We start from the raw sequence: 8,373 nt of genomic DNA on the forward strand, positions 1-8,373 counted from the left end.
CAAGGCACGTGGAAGCAAAACCCATGGATTTCCTTCTAAGTGTCCATAAAATTGGATCCTTCAGTGGTAATCTGTTGAATTTATGTGAGTAACAGGGCAAACAGATATATTAGAACAGATGTGAAACTTCTAACATGACAAGCTTAATCCTTTCCTCCACTGAGCCCACCAAAGCTGTTCTCAAAAGGTAACATCTTAGTTCACAGATAAGTACGTGGGGATGTTTGACACAGTACCAGAGAAATATATCATATTATATATGTACATCCAGGGAGGGCATACAGATAGTATGATTCAAACCACTACCAAGGAATATTTTTTAGAAGAAGAATCCTTGGAACATTATGCTATAGTTGTATAAATACTCAGCTATAAACAATTGGTTACAAACCATACTGGCTGTGCAAATGAATTTTTTGTAGTATGTGTGAACTAAGATACTGCATTAAACAATAGAATTTGTTTGTTTTGATTTAACAAGTCTTTGTGGTTTGTTAGCCATGGTTTGTATTTTAATGTATTGTGCAAAGATCACTAAGAGCTGTGGTGGCACAGTGGTTAGAATGCAGTATTACAGACTAACTCACTGCTCACTCCAGGAGTTCAACTCTGAATGGCTCAAAGATGACTCAGCCTTCCATCCTTCTGAGGCTGGTAAAATAAGGATTTTATTTTTGGGGGACAATATACTGACTCTGTAAACCACTTAGAGAGGGCTGTAAAGCACTGTGTAGCAATATATAAGTCTAAGTGCTATTGCTATTGCTAAACTTTTCAGCCCCAAACATTTGCATTGGTACATTTGCCAATAATTCCATTATAATGTGATGTTTATAGATTGGTCTGGCTGCTCATACCTACAGTGCTACAAACCAAAAAAGATTAAAAAGCTTTAAAATGAACTAAACATGCCGTGAGAGTAAGCATATGCTCAATTGCAAATTACACAGTTGATATGCAAATAAATATAATAATAATACTATTCTGATCCAGCAAATGTAGAGTTTTATGACATGAATAACTTGTGCATGTTTGAGTTTTTGTACCATAACCAACATACTCCCACTGCTAAAATACTAGATATTGTTGCTATGGTTTATTGAGGTAACCTTAGTGAACAAATAAATAAGTCCCTGCAGTTTTCTTGCTAATTTTTTTCAGAAACGGATTGCCAGGACTCCTTTCTATAGCCAAGAGAGAGTGACTAGGTCAAAGTCTTCCATCTAGCTTCCATGCTAATGACAGAACTAGAACTCATGGTTTACTAGATTCTAATCCAGCATTTTAACTACTAACTAGACCAAACTGGTGTTTACCAGCATTAAATAGTATTTGATTGAAAGCATTCATGAGACCATATTTATCACATATTCATTGCTGTCACACAATCCAATTCTAGGCACTCTTAGAAAGAAACTCAAGGGATCTGTTTTCAAGTATTTTGAATCTGACTGGGCATGCTCTTCTCTAAGCATCATATCATGGATCATATATGATTATTCACTCGTTCCTTTTTTAGATGCACAACTCTTAAAATTTTTAAGGAGCAATTATTCACTAGGAGTATATAGCACTATAATGACTTGCTAGTTCTATGAGCAGTTAAATAAATAAATAAATCAGACCTAGCCATTCATTTTCCAGACAGGTGTCCACTAATTAAGGTATCATGCAGAAATATTTTCTGATTCGGCTCTTTGGGATTCTCTAGTAGACATTCAGTACCTGTCAATTGTCTAGAGAAGCTAGGTATGAGACTCTTTAGCTGGTAATAGGCCAGATGAAAGACACTACTTTGCGTAAGTAAAGGGCAGTGGGCTTTGCCTACTTTGCCTCTAGGTCAGTATTTCTCAACCTTGATATGTGGACATCAACTCCAGAATTCCCAAGGCAGCATGGCTGGTTGGGGAATTCTGGGAGATGTAGTCTACATATCTTGAAGTTGCTAAGGTTGAGAAACACTGTTCTAGATGCTTCATAAGCTCAATATTTAATACTCCAATCCTTTTGCTTAAAAATCTGTGGGGAGGCTGTAGGGCTTTGGATTGGTATTGGTGACTCAATTACATAATGAAGTATAAAATCAAAATGCACACGAAGGTGGTACAACAAAGAAGACTAGAATTAAAATATTACTGGTGTTATTGTTACTCTGGGCATAATGCTTTGGAGCAGGTATACCAGATCTTTATCCTGCAGAGCTTATAATTAAGGTAATCATAATCTTGGCATCTGCAGTGCAATCAACAGTCCATGGGGTACTTTTGAAAAGCAGAAGTTTGTATTTGGTAGAAAATCCAGCTAGATTTTGAACTGGTGCAAGATACAGACTTCATATGATGTCTGTTCAATACTCTGTTTTGGTGTTTTACAAATTTTCTTAGCTTCCTTGAATATCTGATAGAAAAAAAAGAGAGAGATAAACTGAAAAGTATTCCTGGAGGACCATAAAAGATTAAAAGCATGGAGTAACAGAGGAAGAATGTATGATTATTGCAATTGCATATACTTTGGTTTAATCATAATACTGTAAAGTATGAGGCAAGTCAGAGTTAGTAGCAGCACATACCTAATTTTGGCTGACTTTGAAAAAAAAACCTAAGTGATTGATGATAAATTTGATTAATATTTGGATGGGAAACCTTTAGGAATTCTTGAAATGATTTTATTAAAACAAAAATCCTGGAATCACGCAGTGGTAACCCACTTTCATGTGGTTTTCAAGAAAACTACAAGAATGCATTCAGGAGTTAAACTGGACTCATGAAAATCTTCATTTTCAGAGGTAGTTACAGAGTTTGCAGTGTAGGATGTAGCTTCAGGTGTCAGTCTCTATTCAAATATCTTCAGCAAAGAAAAATTCACCACTTCCTAGAATAGGGAATTCCATGGGTAAATAAATTTCAAGCAGGATATTTCTTCTAATGCTTTCATGAGATTTGTTTCCTTGAAATCTTCATTGATTCCTGTCTTGTGGAGCCATAGAAATTATCATCACCATCATCATCAACATTGTCATTGTCATCATTGTTGTTGTTATCATCATCATTGTATCATCATCACCACCATCATCATCAATTATCATTGTCATTATGGTTTCCCAATTTCCTTAACACCTTCTATGGAGCCATAGAAATCATCATCATCACCATCATCATCACCATCATCATCATCACCATCATCATCATCACCATCATTATTGTATCATCATCATCATCATCATTGTATCATCCTCCTCCTATCATCATTGTCATCATCAATTATCATCGTCATGATGGTTTCCCAATTTCCTTAACACCTTCTGTGGAACCATAGAAATCATCACCATCATCATCATCATCATCATCGTTGTCATCGTCATCATAATTATCACCATCATCATCATCGTCATCGTCATCATAATTATCACCATTTGATCATCATCATCATCATTGTATCATCATCATCAATTATTATCATCATGCTGGTTTTCCAATCTCCTTTTCTTTCAGGCTAACTATGACCACCTTCTATGGGTACACTCTGGCTTGTCACTATCCTACTTTAGTTTAGTGTAATAATAATAATAAAGTTGGAAGGGATCTTGGAGGTCTAGTCCCACTCCCTTCTCAGGCAGGAAACCCTACACTACTTCAGACAAATGGTTGTCCAATCTCTTCTTAAAAACTTCCAATGTTGGAGCATTCACAACTTGTGGAGGCAGGTTGTTCCACTGATTAATTGTTCTAACTGTCAGGAAGTTTCTCCTTAGTTCTAGGTTGCTTCTCTCTCTGGTTAGTTTCCATCTGTTGCTTCTTGTCCTGCCTTCAGGTGCTTTGGAGAATAGCTTGACTCCCTCTTCTTTGTGGCAGCCCCTGAGATATTGGAACACGGCTATCATGTCACCCCTCGTCCTTCTCTTCATTAGACTAGACATACCTGCTGAGCACAAAACAAAGGAATTATTGGCTTTTTTGAAGTTTCTGGGAAATGTATCAGCACAAAGAACATTTCAGTTGGGTAGTTTAGGCATCAGAATGGTCCCTGAAATGAACCCTTTTTCAAGACTTACAAAAAATAAAATGTAAGTTATTTTTATGTTATTTAAAAATTATATTCTGCCCATTCCCATAAACTTCTTATCATTCTTGCCACACCTTGCCTGTGTGATATGGGTTTAATCAACGGCTGGATTGGAAACCTCTTGGGTTATAAATATAATCAATAAAAATGAATATTGCATTATGGTTTTTTTCTCGTTTTGTTGTGAATCTGGATTCTCTGAACTGAGAACATACTGTATTTATAGACCACTCATTCAGAATTGTGATTAGGATGAAAGAAGTTGGGAGTCATCAGAGAAGTACTATGGAATACAAAAAACTAAACAAATCATACAAAGATCTTTCCTACGAGGAAGTCTAAACTTCCAAAGCAAATTAATTCAGTGATCTATAGCAAAAATAAATAAATAAATAAATTGCCATATTCCAGTCAAAAGAAATTTCACATGTTCTCATCTTTAAAAAACAAACAAACCCAGAAATCATTTTGCTTACTTTTAACTATTTTTAACTTAACTAAAAGCAATGTCCCACATCCTAAAGAAGAAGTATGCATAGAAGAAACTATGATTTAGCATGACTGTCTGTACAACAGCCCGTGTGTGGTCTTCCCAGTGGTGGGATTCATCTGGTTCGCACCACTTCGGCAGAACTGGTAGCTAATTTTTTGTTGCCCAGGCCCAGAATGGACTTCCGAAAGCAGCCTCCACACAGAGACTGGTTGTTCAATATTTGAATCCCACCACTGGGTCTTCCTGATTCTTCTAAACCAACTTGCTCACTCAGATTTATGACCATTGTTAGTTTAGGTTATAGAGCACATTAAATAGAATAAATTGTGATTGAGTAGTTTATAGTTCGATATAACTAAATACAAATTAGTCTAGAGCTGGGCTGTCAAACTCGCAATGTCTCGTGATGTGTCGCGACGTATCACAACTTTTTTTCCCATTGCTGGCAATGGGGTGGGCGCGATTTTGGCATGATGCATCCGGCCCGCAGGCCGGCAGTTTGAAACCCCTGGTCTAGAGGAACCAGAACAAGTTATGCATCGTCACCATCTTCATCATTTTGACCACCACCATTTATTTCTCACATTTTCTCTAAAGACTCAATTGACCTTAAGGTGTCTCTTCATAATACCATTGAAGATAAGTTGGTCTGGGAAAAAAAAAAAAGGGACTGCCTCAAAGTCACAAATCGGCTGAACATAAATTGGAAGCTGGATTTTCCCACTTCTTATCCAACTTCTTAAGCAGGGTGGTTCTTCTTATCTTCCTCATTCTTTTATTTACATTCTTCTTGAGCGAGAGCCATTTGATGAGCAACAGTCCATCTGAAAAAGGAAGTGATCATTGCTTTGAGAAGGCCTCAAATCAAAGGAGGCAGCCAACCAACCTGGGTGAGTGAGTTGGTGGCACAGGTTTGAAGACTGATAATACCTCAGTACTCAGGAAAACACTCCAGTTTGCAGTTCTGGGTACCAACGACAATCACATTTTCCCCTAAGAGAGTGGTTCTCAACCTGTGGGTCGGGACCCCATTTGGGGTTGAACGACCATTTCACGGGGGTCGCCAAACAACGCAGTCCGCCATTTTTTTCCCCTTTTCCTTAGCTGTGCTACTCCCTTTTATTCTATTGAAAGCCAGTAGAATAGACTCTCTTGAATAGAGTCTAATTCTATTGGCTTTCAAAAGCCAATAGGAATTGTCCAGGCTGTCTCTGCCCTGCTGAGTCCACCAAAAGTCCCATTCTGCAAACGGTGCTGCACCAGTTGAGTAGTCCTCGACTTACGACCGATTGAGTAGTCCTTGACTTATGACCGGTTGGGAGGTTGCGGCATTAAAAAGGTTGAGAACCACTGCCCAAAGATGTCTATGAAATCTCCATTGAAAGCAATTCTCTTGGTTCTTCTTCTTTTTCCTCTCTATTTAGGTATTTGTTTTGTTTCATAAAAGGGGAGGTTAGCAGCCAAGCTTGATGGGAATATTCACAAATATATGTTCCAAAGCTATATCTAAAGACTCCATAGCATCCAAACCACAGGGGTTCATTCCATAGGTCAGGGGTCTACAAACATGGCAACTTTAAGACTTGTGGACTTCAACTCTCAGAATTCCTCAGCCAGCAAGGCTGGCTGAGGAATTCTGCAAGTTGAAATCCACAAGTCTTAAAGTTGCCAAGTTTGGAGATGCCTCAATAGGTAAATATACTTCACAACCATATGGACATCATTGTATAGTTTTCTTAGCATCCATATAAAAACCGATAGCCTTCTTCCATTTTTTTTTTTCAGTTTAGAAATTTAGCTTATAGTCCTGGTAATCTCTGTTGGTCTTCCTTCCATACATTATCTCAGTCTGACCTGATTAGCTCCTGAACTCAAACAAGGTCAGACTGTTGTGGCCTCATCTTGGTTCAGAGTCTGCAGTACAGTTGCCAGCAAAAGAGGAAGTAGCTACAATGCTACTGTTTTTGGTTTTCTATCTATCCTGAGTCTGGATTGCAAAATTAATGCAACCTACTGGTGTTTTCGTTCCCTGATGGCACATATACCAGCTGCAGCCTGTGTGTGTTTGTGTATTTTAGTAGTTTGTCAATTGGCTTAGTATCTTATCATTTCATCGCGTTTATCGGAACGTGGAGGGGAAGAGACCCAGAGAAATGGCATCTCCTCCAGTTGACAAGATATTTTATTTTCATGATTACTTTGCTGTCTCCCCCAACCCAACCCCCACCACCCACTTTTTTTTTTTTTTTTTTGGCCCGCAGGCAAAGGTTGGCATACATGTCAAGAGAATGTTCTCCAGCTGGGGTCTGCAGTATAGAGAATTGTATATATCTCAGAGCTCCTGGGATTTTCTACAGACTATTATGGTAATATTGGAGACTGCTATCCTCTCTCTCCCGCAGCTGGGCTGCCTCTCTGATTGTAAGTATTGAAGCAATATGTTTTGCAAATTGTATGCCGGGAACAACAGGGACCTAGTAAAGTGAGCTGAAAAGAGAAAACATTGCAAGCTATTTCGTTTAGCAGTACATTTTCTTTCCTTCATCAAGGCGGGCAAGGAAGAGTAAAATAAAAGCTTTAATTTTTTTAATTAAATGCAGAGCAGATATGGAGCATGGTAATGCTATAATCGTGTATGCGTGGTTTTTTTTTTTAAATGAAATCTCAGTGCTGACTTTATTGGGTCACAGTTTTAAGGAAAACATTTACAGGCAGATTTCATGCCCTCCCAAAGCAAGCAAATCAGGCTCAGATTACATAATAGCTTTTCCAAAAGCCTTTTGAGCCCAATGAAGCAGGATTAGCCAAAGACACCCACCTCCAAAACCAAAGCCCTGCATCCCCCCCCAAAAATATAATTTTAATTAGTGCTAATGGGATCTCGTCATGGTCCAGCTGTTTCTTACAGGATGCAAATGCGGGATCACTTTAGATCAAACCTGCCTTGAAAACAACGTCACATCTGATTTTTCACTATTACTTAGAGGTCTATCTTTCAGGACAATGACTGGGAAATGTGATTAGAGCCAACCAACATTATACAACAAGTCAGCCTTCCCCCTGCTCTGAAAACAAAACAGAAGTCCTCCAAGGTTTTGTTTTGGGGGTGTGTGATTGAGGTTCCATGAATATTTATTGTACATTATCCTATGAATGTTAGCATTACATTCTAACTGGGGTCCTGCTGGGGCCCTGTGAAAACTTTGCCAATGTAATATCACAGAGGTTTCTTAAGGATGGATGAGAAGAATAGAAGAGATGAAGGACAACTTACAGGACAGGCTCAAAACTTTGCTCACTCGGTTTTTGACCCCTTCAAAACTTCTTCTCTCTATAAGACATTTTTGATTATCTGTTGTTTGGATATATGGGCAAGAGACCCTGATGAAGTTCCATGAAAACCTCAACAGCTCTTTCCTTATTGTCAGCCTAAACCTACATTTTGTTTGGATATTACAATGAATTATTTTAAACAATAATTATTTTGAATTCAGTTCTGTGAAAAAGAAGTACACTCTTTGAGTTCTATGATTATACATATCAGAATGTAGTAAAAATCTTCTCATCTTTAGCAGTTCTTAAAGTAGGTAAATATTTTTTCACATGAGTATACACACACACACATATACATATACATATATATATATATAACTGTATGTATATACACACACACACACACACACATGTATATATATATGTATACACACACATACACACATACACACACATATATATAAAGGGGTAAAGACAGTCACAAATCTTGATGACTTACATGAATCTGTCCATGTGTTTTTATTTGTAACTTTAAACCAGTGGCT

Source organism: Crotalus tigris, unplaced genomic scaffold, assembly GCF_016545835.1.
Source record: "Crotalus tigris isolate CLP2741 ecotype Arizona unplaced genomic scaffold, ASM1654583v1 scf7180000018856.1329670, whole genome shotgun sequence".
Lineage (NCBI taxonomy): Eukaryota > Metazoa > Chordata > Lepidosauria > Squamata > Viperidae > Crotalus > Crotalus tigris.